General features: G+C 38.7%; 1 protein-coding gene across 2 annotated transcripts in view; it reads right to left on the reverse strand.

The window, feature by feature from the left end:
* The window catches only part of COQ8B (coenzyme Q8B), a 99,099-nt gene that overhangs the window by 68,365 nt on the left and 17,746 nt on the right, over window positions 1-12,988 (reverse strand). The window contains exon 1 of one of the 2 annotated variants that reach the window (XM_053721782.1): window positions 8,511-8,583. The exons of the other annotated variant lie outside the window; for it this stretch is intronic. The gene's annotated coding sequence lies outside the window, so the exon portion shown is untranslated. Of the gene's footprint in view, window positions 1-8,510; window positions 8,584-12,988 lie in introns of those variants that run through there. 2 annotated transcript variants of the gene reach the window in all.

Below are 12,988 nucleotides of genomic sequence, written 5' to 3' on the forward strand. Positions count from 1 at the left end.
AAAGGCTCATAGGGATTGCTGAGGCAGATATAAACATGATTACTATTTCAGATCATGCTCCAATATCATTATCCCTAACAATTGGTTCCTCCAGGAAAAATAGCCCCACATATCCTTTCCCAAAATATTTATACTCAAATCTTAAATTTCAGAATTGGTTAATAGATTCTTGGAAAAAGTATGAATGTTTTAATAAGAAAGCCCTGAGATATACTGAGATATACTGGGAGGCCTCGAAGGCAGTACTTTGTGGCGAAATAAAAGTATACTTACATAAGCTATGGAAAAAAAAACAGCTCAGGGAGGGACAGTTAACAAACCAGCTATCAAATGCTTATAACACCTATTTACATATAGCTTCGCCGTCTAACTGGCAGAGTTATGTCAATGCAAAAAAAGAAAGATATATATTCCTTCAACAAAAAGCTGCTAGCACAATTGCTAGGGTCAATGCAAGATTATATAAGTATGGGGGAAAGATAGATAAAAACTTAGCTAATCTAGTTAAACAAAATCGGGGCTCTAATTATATATCCGCAATATCAGTTAACGGCAGAAGGTTAACACAGTCTAAGGATATAAGCGAAAAATTTCTAGAATACTATACTCAAATTTTTTTATCTAAGGATATTAATGAAGCTAATAAAAAAGCTTTCTGGAATACATGTAGGCTTCCTACATTGGATGTGGACGCATGCAAGTCTATGTGTGAATCAATTAATAGAGAGGAAGTCACTCAGGCAATAAAAGGAAGTAGGCTTAATAAAGCTGCAGGTCCGGATACATTTCCGGCAGAATACTATAACATTATTATACAGCAAGTAATGGATCCTTTATGCGAATTGTTTAATGCATATTACTTGCAAGGACATGCTATTTCGAGTAACTTTAGTGCTTCCTTAATAGTGTTAATCTTAAAGAAGGGCAAGGATGCGGAAAATTTAGACTCCTATCATCCCATATCCTTGCTCAACGCGACTATAAACTATTAACAAGCATTTTGGCAACTAGATTACAAAAAATTTTGGACAAGCAAATTCATCCAGATCAAACTGTTTTTTTAAAGGGTAGATCCCTTTTTTCAAACTTAAGGAAATTATTATTAACAACAGAATATTATAATATCAGAAAGAAATCAACAGGGAGGACAAGGCAATCATTGCTCTCGACGCCGAAAAGGCATTTGATTCCATTATCTGGGATCACTTATTTACCACAGTAGAACAATTTGGAATTAGGGGTGCCTTCCTCTCCTTCATACAAGCATTATATGATAAACCAAGGTCAGCCTTAATAGTGAATGGTAGGTGTACAGAATGTTTCAAATTGGCGCGGGGTACCCGACAAGGGTGCCCACTTTCCCCGTTACTATTTAACCTCTGCACTGAACCCTTGGCTATAGTATTACGCAACTCCATTAAGGGGGTTAAACTTGGGGTGATAGATATTCAAATCTCCTTATATGCAGACAATCTGCTTGTATTTCTTTCTAATACTAAGGAGAATGTGCCTATATTATTGAGTCTATTGGATAGATTCGAATAATTCTCAGGTTATGCAATAAATTCAAAAAAATCAGAGATCTTGTGGTTAAACAGGTCCAGAGAATCTCTGGGGGCATTGCCCTTTAAGGAGGTCAACATGATAAAATATTTGGGCATTAATGTAACAAATTGCCCAGAAGAGTGGTATTGAGTCAATGTTGCTGGTGTAATTAAGAAAATCTAAGAGGATATCTCTAGATGGACATCCTTTACATTAACATTAGCTGCTAAAATAAACCTAATAAAAATGATCGCACTGCCCAAACTCCTGTATATAATGCAGAACATCCCACTTTTCCTCCGAAAAGGAGATATAAAAATATTAAACTCCGCATTTAGGCGATTTTTATGGGGAAAAGCCAAGCATAAGTTATCTCTAAAAAGACTAAATCAACCAAAGGAAAAGGCAGGCTTTGCTCTCCCTTCAATTTATAACTATAATCTGGCCTGTTTGATGAATATAGTCCCAGACTGGCTATTAGACAAGGGACAGTTAGCGCTTAAAGATATAGAAAATAGTTTTTTCAAACCTTACACTTTAAAAGCTTTAATACATATGAGGCAAAAAGATTGGCCTCCTCTACTTAAAGAGATGCATACATTTAAAAATTCTATCATAGCCTGGCAAAAATTATGTTCGGCTGTCGGTACTAATTTCCAGTGCTCTAAATATTTGCCAATACAAAATAATCCAGTCTTCCCCGCAGGCTCTGACACCGAAATTTTCAAGAGGTGGAAGGCAGAGGGTCTAGTGTATTTTGTACAATGTATTGATTTAGATAGACAAGTTATACATACATTTGGCTATCTAAAAGAAAAATATAATCTGCTTAATCGCGACATGTTTGGATACTTTCAAATTAGGCATTTTCTCAATACCACAGCTCTGGAAGACTTTAACACAAACTGGGAAACTTTAAATAAAGGCCTGATCTGTTGCCAGATAGGCAAAGCATCCATATCACGATGGTACAGGTTATTATTGGTTAAAGAAGGACTATAAGGTATGGAACGGCTTTGCGAAAGATGGTCACTAGACATTCCTCAAATAGAGCTTAAGACAATTCAAGAAAGTGTTGATAGGGCTTGGTCAGCGACTCCCTTGCTATCTTGGTGTGAATCTCACCTTAGAATAATTAATAGGACATACATCACCCCAGAGAAGTTAGGGAAGTGGAATAAAATACAAAGGTATGAATGTGCACGCTGCCGCCACCCAAACGCTAACTTGATTCACTGTATTTGGGCATGCCCCAAAGTTAAACAGTTTTGGGCAAAAGTTTCATTTTGGCTCTCAAAAATATTAAAGTCCAAAATCCCCCTGAATATGGAGGAAATTATCTTTTTAAGGGAATACGAAGGAAGGGAGGAAAATATAAAATTTATTAATTTTGTAATCCTATGTGCCAGAAATATCATTTTCTCCTCTTGGAAATCTAATAGAAAGCCCTATGTTTACCACTATTCTGAACATGCTAAATTCCAAATTAATTTATGAACAATATGAAACTCAGATATCTTCTGAAAGGGAAATTGATAATTTTTTCAGGAAATGGGGAGAGTATATTTTCTCCAATCCACTAGAAGTTCAAAGAAGTCTTATTGCATCTTTTAAACACTCTGAATGGATTCAGAATGCGATATTGAGAGGAGAAATTGGTAGTGGAGTAATTGTATAACGTTTATTGGTCCCACTCTGTCGGTGGAGCGGGGAAGAGACCCCCCTTATGTGTGGTTTCCATTTTTTTTTTTTTCTCTTTCTTTCTCCCACTCCTATTTTTACGTTCTTCCTATTGGTCACTATATGTGAAAAAACTCTGAGGTACAGGGTTCTAGACTCTATGTACAATAACCATTCTAAAAATTATAAGTGGATTAGGTTGTTGATTTTGGTATAAGCACCTTGTACAGTTTTGATGCTAGCCCATGTCGTATAAGTGGATGATATTATTGTTCATTATGAAGTTTCTGTGTTATTGTCTGATTGCCTTATATCATTTGAACCTGCTCCTCAATAAAATAAAAATTAAAAAAAAAAAAAAAAGCTATATATTTGCATGTTATAATACATTTTATACATGCAACCTAAAGGTAGTTTTATATAGTTTGTAATACTTTTGTGTACATAGCACCATTAGAAAGATTGTACAGTACTGTAATCAGAAAGATAATAGTTGTTGTTTTATATAAATTTTCACTTATTAGAACACTAAAAAAACCAAACCAAAGAAGCAGGCAGAGAAGACTGTGACTTTCTAATAGGCAAAATGGTAATTTTTAATAATTTTATTTAAAATAAAAAATATTGGGGGGCGTGGCTAGAAAGCGGCCATGGCGGGTCGCAAATTATGAAGGTCCCAGGCCCTTTCCGCTAATCCACTGACTATGTCTGAAGATTTGTATCATTGTGTCTTACATCCACAAGATTTATTTTCACTACCTCTTGCTGCATCGCCTACATTAAAAAATGTCCTTGTATACCGTCTGAGACCGGATCTAGCCTGTTGTGGCCAATAAGCGAGAAATTAATCCCACCCCCCGATACGTCAGGCCGTGCAGCTCTCAATCTGCTGTTTACTATACCCGCTAACCATGGAGGACTCTTCTTTCCTCATCATAGCAGCCTTCAGAAACTTTGAACTTCAATTCTGTAAAAAGATAAATGACCCGATATATTCTCTCCACCCAGTCGCATAGCGTCGGACCGGCCCGCACAATATACAGAGACATGCAAGGAGAATACAGGGCTAAGTCGTAAAACTCTACCTCTTAAATTCCCTACCATACTCTAGTCGGTGCCACCTACCGAACTAGACTAGAAAGCTGAAGCATTTGCTGGACATGATCTGAGGCAAAAAGACTTTCCCACATTCCCCAGGGACCCATGGGGGAAGAAATATGCATCAGCCACGCTACCTAATGGTAAAATTTGAAAAAGCTCCACTGGTCTACAATCTGCAGTCGAACATAGCCTGGAAGATTCATGCACAGCTCACCAGAATTACAAAGCCATTGCATCATTGATGGGGGGTGCAGCCCAATAGGCTACACCAATATGCCTCACTGCTCCCAGGGGGTAACCCAAATTCTGTTCCAACAGGCGTTACAAGTGAAACGCTACCTGAAGATAGAGATTGGAGGCAATCCACTAGCACTCTCATGTCCTGCTGACTTCCTGAGGCTATTAGGCAAGGCTTCAATTGCTCATCTGAACACTATGGATCACGGCTCACAATGAAGTGGGATTGGTTAGTGGAGACCACCACGGCGTTAATGTATGTATGTTGTGCACTTATGGCAAGTGGACTAATTAGGCAACATCCTGCAGCTTGTTTGGTCTTTGATCTTACAACTCTTATGGTGTCGTAGTGGGTTCCTTAAAGACTTACCAAATGTTATGATGGCTACTCGCTTGATATTAGGGTTGGCATAGCTAATTTACAAAGTTTGTGTACCCAGGGTAGTGCTCAATTTAAGAAAGCAACCTTTATTTACTATAATCTACAACTAAGCTTAGCCGGTGCATCTCTAGCATTTAAAGGGACAGTCAAGTAAAAACAAAACTTTCATGATTTAAATAGGGCATGTAATTTTAAACAACTTTCCAATTTACTTGTATTACCAATTTTGCTTTGTTCTATTGGTATTCTTATTTGAAAGCTAAACCTAGGAGGTTCATGTGCTAATTTCTTAGACCTTGAAGGCCGCCTCTAATCTGAAAGCATTTTGACAGTTTTTCACCACTAGAGGGTGTTAGTTCATGTGTTTCATATAGATAACATTGAGCTTAGGCACATCAAGCTCCTAGAAGTCAGCACTGATTGGCTAAAAATGCAAGTCTGTCAAAAGAACTGAAATAAGGGGGCAGTTTGCAGAAGCTTAGATACAAGGTAATCACAGAGGTAAAAAGTATATTATTATAACTGTGTTGGTTATGCAAAACTGGGGAATGGGTAATAAAGGGATTATCTACATTTTTAAACAACAAAAATTCTGGTGTTTACTGTTCCTTTAAGGGAAGAGTTAGTAGTTGTTTCCGTTTTGACATGATTTAAACTAATATATACTTTGAGGATAATAATAATCTCAATGCAACCTCTCCGGCTAGAAGTTGGGTTTCCCCTTGACGCTACCTAAGGCACAATGAGGCTGCTGTTTGTAGTGTGGTCATTAGAGTGTGCTAGATTTACAGATTTGAGCTCCATACCCTAGATACAACAGCCACCTCTAGCTATCTCATTTTACTATTCTTGGTGGTGTTAGCTAATACCCCATAGAAATATGCTATCTTGCCCAACTCCTCCATGGTCTAGCTGGTATCCTAGATCCCTCCCATACCCATACCTCTACTATATTACGCTATAAGGTACAAGAGAGGCTTGAAAACCACATATTATAGACCCTTTGTGTCAACTTAGCATTTATTCTACATGTCACCTATAACATTTACTTTTCTGTAATGCTTCAAACTCCACATAATATTTTTGCTATTAGGTAATATTCTATGTCAGTGATTTTTAACCTTTTTTTTGCCGTGGCACACTTTTTTACATTAAAAAATCCTGTGGCACACCACCATCCCAAAATTTTAAAAAAATCACACATTGTAGCCTAATACAGTATATATATATACACATACACACAAACACACACATACTGTATGTATTGTGCTGTTATGCCATGCCTCCTACAAACTACCCCTGCACTGGGAGTAAAAAACAAGCAAAGTTTAAAAAATATGTCACACTGTTGTCAGTCTGCCGTGGCACACCTGAGGATCTCTCACGGCACACTAGTGTGCCACGGCACACTGGTTGAAAAACACTGTTCTATGTTATACTTATATCTCTTATATTAAATACTATTCCTGTACTCCTCTGTGGTGCAAGTATAATACATGCTCAGAGGGTTTAATACATTTATCAAGCTAACTTATCTATATCTAGGCCCTAGAGAGACCATTACCAAGGCTAACTTTTCTAATTTTTTGCCACAAGTTTACCTAGGTCATAAATGTAGACACCAATAAGCATGCACTATCCAGGGTGCTGAACCTATATGGGCCAGCTCTTAAGCTTTACATAATGTCCTGCTTTTCAAATAAAGATAGCGAGAGAGCAAAGAAAATTTGATAAAAAGTTGCATGCTCTATCTGAATCATCAAAGAAAAAAAATTGGGTTTAGTATCCCTTTAAAGGGACAGTATGTACCAATTTTCATATAAGTGCATGTAATAGACACTACTATAAAGAAGAATATGCACAGATAATGATCTAAAAATACAGTATAAAACCTTTTAAAAACTTACTTAGAAGCTCCCAGTTTAGCTCTGTTGATGAGGTTAGGCTGAGACACCCAGTGAAAGGGGCTGGAAAAACAATAGCAGCAGACCCCCCCCCCTTCCCCCCGCATATGAGAACACGGATTACACAAACGGGAGCCAATGTTCTGGGAAAATGGCTAACTTGTGAAAACAGGGATCTACGTCACTTCCTGCGACGTGGCATCAGCTGTTAAACAAATTTTGGCCGTAATGCCCATGCGTGGTAGTGTCATTACATACCTGGCCACATATGTCACTGCTACAATTTTGAGAGCCGTGAAATTCCTGGACCCTTTCAAGAGCGCATGCGTAGGATTTTGAAATCCGTCAATACCGCCGCTCACGTCACTGCTACAATTTCGGGACTTGAGTAATTCCTGAGGATACGTATAATTGTATGGCAATTGGCAAAGCGGGGCGCTGTACAACAAAGGGTCCAGCTAATCAAACGTTACAGGAAGTGACGTGGTTCGCTATTTTCACAAGTTCGGCATTTTCCCAGAACACCAGCAGGAGTCTGTAAATGTGCATATACTGTACATTTAAAGGGACAGTCAACACTTACTTTAACATGTTTTTATATTGAAAATAACAAAACGGAGGTCCGCCTACACTATACCCCTCCTGCCTTGCCGCCTTGCTTCTGTCCTAATCAGCGGCGCTAACTACTCTAATACCCGGTAAATATGGATGCCGGACTCCCCCCACCATTACGTAGCTGCCTTCTTCTTCAACTGATAAGCAAATCAGAATCCAGGCATCGGACAGAAATTGCAAGCGCGTGCAATTTCAGTCCGAGGACTGGATTCTGATTTGCTTATCAGTTGAAGAAGAAGGCAGCTACGTAATGGTGGGGGGAGTCCGGCATCCATATTTACCGGGTATTAGAGTAGTTAGCGCCGCTGATTAGGACAGAAGCAAGGCGGCAAGGCAGGAGGGGTATAGTGTAGGCGGACCTCCGTTTTGTTATTTTCAATATAAAAACATGTTAAAGTAAGTGTTGACTGTCCCTTTAACTCTCTAGGGCTTGGTTAGGAGTCTGTAAATCAGCACAATAATAAAAAATAAGCAAAACTATACATTGTTACAAATACACTCCCAGATGGGCTATATAAATTGATCATCTATTCTACAAAACATTATGCAAACTAAAAATATATTGTACAAAGTCACTTTAAGCAAAAAATAACATGTTAAATCATTTTATTTACCCTTGGCTTTCAGACAGTATCATAACACATTACATAGGTCAACTCTTTACACTTTTTCTGTTCACACTGAATATATTTTGAAGCAAAGACATAAACAATTGATGCTACCAAACTAATTTGGCTTGGAAACAAATGAAAGTAACCACGAGGAAACAGGTTCATTTTAAAGGGCACACACGTTTATCTATAAAGTTTTATGCCAGGGAGGGTACCTAGGTATGCACATTTATGTTAGTTCGCATGTTAATTACTAACCCACTGTAAATCTGCAGTTAAGTTACATAATTTGCTTAGTTGTGTAACTGTTGTGTAACACGTACATCTCTCAAATATATGTTTATATTCGGTCTATAGTTTAAAATAGCGTTTAGATATAAAATACAGTAATTACATAAGTAAAAGTGACCTATATTAGAGCTATGTGTTCCTCACCTTCCTTCTCCTCTTTCTATATACTCATTGAAGAATCTTCATAGACTCACAGCCACAGGAAGCTGCGGCTGCCATCTTAGATGAGGGCAGAACACAGAAAATGTGTCCAACCAGAAAAAACACCCACGCAATTTTGTTTGCTGTTTTTATTTACGTATTAAGTTATATATTTGTTTGTCAGTCGTTTAGTTTTGCATATTTATCTTACTTCTCTCTTTCATTTAACTTTAATTTGCCCTTACAAAATATGGCCGCATAATTTTGATGACGGAAAACTAGTGTAGAAACGGAAGTTGTCGTAATATTAACCAATCATAACCTTCAAACGATAAAAATGTGGGTATTGGTAAAAGATTTCTGATTTGCCAATGAATGATCAAATCGGTTACTACAATAGTACACTGCACTGGTTTGGTTTGAACAGGAAACAACATGCATAGTCGTTTTATGAGTGAGTGACATCTGTTTTACCCAATGAGCTGTATCATAAGTAAAAACGAATTTAATAGAGTTTGGAAAAATAAAAGTGGATTATTTTATTCGCCAAACTGAAAGGCAATGACGAACATGTAACAGTGCAGCGGATTTTATCTTGAACTTCTAATTTGTAAATACGAAAGAAGGTTTAATATATGAGGAAATATGACAGTGAATGAGATGTGCAGTACAGGTGGCCCTCGTTTTACAAAGGTTCAATTTACAACCTAGAATAACAACCTTTTTTCCAGTCATGTGACTGCTATTGAGAAGCAGTGCATTTATTAAAATAGCCAGTAGGTGGAGCTGTCCGCTTGTGTTGCAGCGCAGCCAAGCAAGCTGAAATTAATCAGTTTAACCAGACCTGAGCTATCGAGCAGATTTCAAAGGAACAAGATCTTCCTGTCTATAAATCAGTCCAGATTGGAATGCATAGAAAGAACTGTTTGCAGAAAAATGCAAGTGAAGTCTGTGTTGTGTGATTATTTTATTAGGGTTCTAATGCTGTTTAGCAAATGTTTTTGTTCATTTAACTTAGTTTAATTATATATTCTGTGTTGTGTGATTATTTTATTAGGTTTATAATGCTGTTTAGCATTTAAAGTCTTCATTTCAAAGCTTTAAAAATAATGTATTAGGTGTTACCTATGACAATTTTTCAGAGGGGCCTGGAACCTATCTCCCTCACTTCCCATTGACTTACATTATAAACTGGGTTTCAATTTACAACGGTTTCGATTTACAACCATTCCTTCTGGAACCGAACCCCGGCGTAAACTGAGGGCTTCCTGTACAGTATTTTAGTACCACTAAAATATTTTAAAAAAATGGACACTTAAAGTCCAGATACTGGCTGTTAGCTAAATGAAAAGGGAATTTTAGCTTCACCACATTACAAATATGAAGCAGAAGGAAGTGAGTTGCAATCAAGGAGGTCATATCACTTTTGTAAATATTTACTAGCAGCCAAGGGGTAAAATGACTGCCCAGTTGTGAAAATATGCATGTGGGAAGGTGGAGATTGTGCCCATTGTTCTGGGAAAACAGCGAACTTGTGAAATTAGCGAACTACGTCACTTCCTGTGACGTGGGATCAGGTGTTTCACAAATTTGACCATATTGCACATGCTTGCCAGCATCATTAAATACCTGGCCTCAAACGTCACTGCTACAGTTTAGAGACCCTTGAAATTCCTGGACCCTCTTTACCGTGCATGCGCGGCATTTGAAACTGTCAATACCGCCCCCGCTTTGAAGTATGTTTATACGCATTCCCATTACAGTAAAACGGTGAAATTAAAAACATGAATAGAATTTTTTTTTTTTATTGTTCAAAACACTGGTTCATTTCTTTAATGTCACTGTATTAACTGTAATGGGAAGAATGCGTATAAATGTATGGCAAAGCGGGGCGCGGTATTGACAGTTTTCAATGCCGCGCATGCATGGTAAAGAGGGTCCAGGAATTTCACAGGTCTCGAAACTGTAGCAGCGTGGCCAGGTATGTAATGATGCTGGCATGCATGCGCAATATGGTCAAACTTTGTGAAACAGCTGATCCCACGTCACAGGAAGTGACATGGTTCGCTAATTTCACAAGTTTGCCCAGAACACCCATCACTGACAGACTGTCCAGTTTTATGAAGGATAGCTGACAACCCTAGTCACTGAAAACTAAATTAATTAAAAAAAATTTAAAAAAAAACAGAATTAAAGGGACAAGAAACTGTAGAATATGTGTGTGTGTATGGGGGCGGAAGCAGAAAGTACTATGTTATATCCTAAGTGAAACAAGAAGGCAGACAGCATGTCTCATCAGTTGTAATAATAAACCGTTTCTTGCAAAGTTACCTGGCAATCCATCATTGTGTATGCAAGATCTACAGAAGCCATTTCTTTCATGATTCAGATAGAGAATACAATTTTAAACAACATTCTAATCTATTTCTATTAACTAATTTGCTTCATTCTTTATGTATCCTTTGTTGAAGAAATAGCAGTGCCAATAGGTAAGCCAATCACACGGCATCTATGTGCAGCCACCAATCAGCAACTACTGAGCCTATTTAGATATGCTTTTCAAGAAAGGGTATCTTAGATTATAGAATTAAATTGGAAACTTGTTTAAAATTATAAGCTTTTTCTAAATCATGAAAGAAAAAAATTGTTTTTCATGTCCCTTTAAGTGAAAGTTAAAATGTTCAACTACAAGCATTTGAAACATTATTGTCAAATATAATCATTGTTATTTCTAATATTATATTATTAGTAATAATAATTATAGACTAAGAGACAGGACAGAATTTACAAACACATACAGGAGGAATAGAGGGCTCTATTCCCGTGGGAACTTACAATCTAGAAGGGTAGGAGGTTGAGAAACATGAGGTGAGGACTGCAAGATTGAGAAAGATGTTAATGCAGAGTTAGAGGAGGGAAAGGTTGTTAGATACAATGAATATTATTGAGTTGGGTGGTCGGCTTCTCTGAACAGAAAAGTCTTCAGAGAGCATTTAAAGGAAGAGAGATTAGGGTAAAGCCTGACAGCACGAGGGAGAGTGTTCCAGAGGGTAGGTGCTGCACGACAGAACCTGCAGTCTAGCATGAGAGGAGGTGATAGTCGCAGAAGCAAGGAGCAGTCATTGTTGGATCTTAGTGGGCGGGCTGGAGTATACTTGTTGATTAGAGAGGATAGGTATTGGGGAGCGGCGTTGGTTAGTGCTTTGTATGTAAGGGTGAGAATTTTGAATTTAATTCTGCTGTGTATGGGGAGCCAATGAAGGGACTCGCAGAGAGGTGCAGCAGATACAGAGTGACGGGAAAGGTGGATCAGCCTGGCAGAGGCATTTAGGATGGATTGAAGGGAGGAGAGGCAGGAAAGAAGAAGGCCAGCAAGTAGGTTATTGCAGTAGTCAAGTCGGGAAATAACAAGGGAGTGGATTATTTGCTTTGTGGTGTTAGCGCACAGAAAAGGTCGAATCTTGGAAATGTTGCGTAGATGGTTGCGGCAGGATGTAGAAAGCGATTGGATATGGGGGGTGAAGGATAGATTTGAGTCACCATTTCACAGCCAAATGCGATCAAATAAAAAAAATCATTAACTTTTTCACTAACTTTAGGATTCTCACTGAAATCATTTACAAACAGCTTGTGCAATTATGACACAGATAGTTGTAAATGCTTCTCTGGGATCCCCTTTGTTCAGAAATAGCAGACATGTATGGCTTTGGCTTTGCTTTTTGGTAATTAGAAGGCCGCAAAATGCCGCTGCGCACCACACTTGTATTATGCCCAGCAGTGACAGTTTAATTAGGTAGCTTGAAGGGTTAATTTTAGCTTTAGTGTAGAGATCAGCCTCCCACCTTACACATCCCTCCCCCTGATCCCTCCCAAACAGCTCTCATCCCTCCCCCACCCCACAATTGTCCCCGCCATCTTAAGTAGTGGCAGAAAGTCTGCCAGTACTAAAATAAAATGCTTTTTTTCACTTTTTTATAAATATATATTCTGCTTTGTAGGATCCCCCCTTAGCCCCCAATCTCATTGATCCCTCCCACAAAGAGCTCTCTAACCATCCCCCCTTAACTACTTTCCACCATTTTGGGTAATGGCAGCTGTCTGCCAGTACCCACCTTGCATTTAAATGTGTTTTTTTTTTCCCAAATAAACCAGTTTTTCTGCTTCTGCCCCCCCCCCTCCATACCCTATCCCCTCCCCCTCCAAGAACTATTTTGAAAAATGATTTGCCGCCTCCTCTCCCACCCACAACCGCCACCCACCACCCTCTCCCACCACTTCAACATTATGAAGTACGGATCACTGCAATACCTTTTCTGGCACACCAATGCGGCCCTCTCTGCATCGGCCAGCGATGGTGCCGATCGTTGGGTGGGAGTAGCTGCAGGGAGGCGGGTGGGTGGCCCATCGCTGGCAATCTTCCGGCCAGCAGTCGGAAACGAGTGATGGGTGCACACACACACGCGCATGCCCCCCACCCCCCA

Source organism: Bombina bombina, chromosome 7, assembly GCF_027579735.1.
Source record: "Bombina bombina isolate aBomBom1 chromosome 7, aBomBom1.pri, whole genome shotgun sequence".
NCBI lineage: Eukaryota > Metazoa > Chordata > Amphibia > Anura > Bombinatoridae > Bombina > Bombina bombina.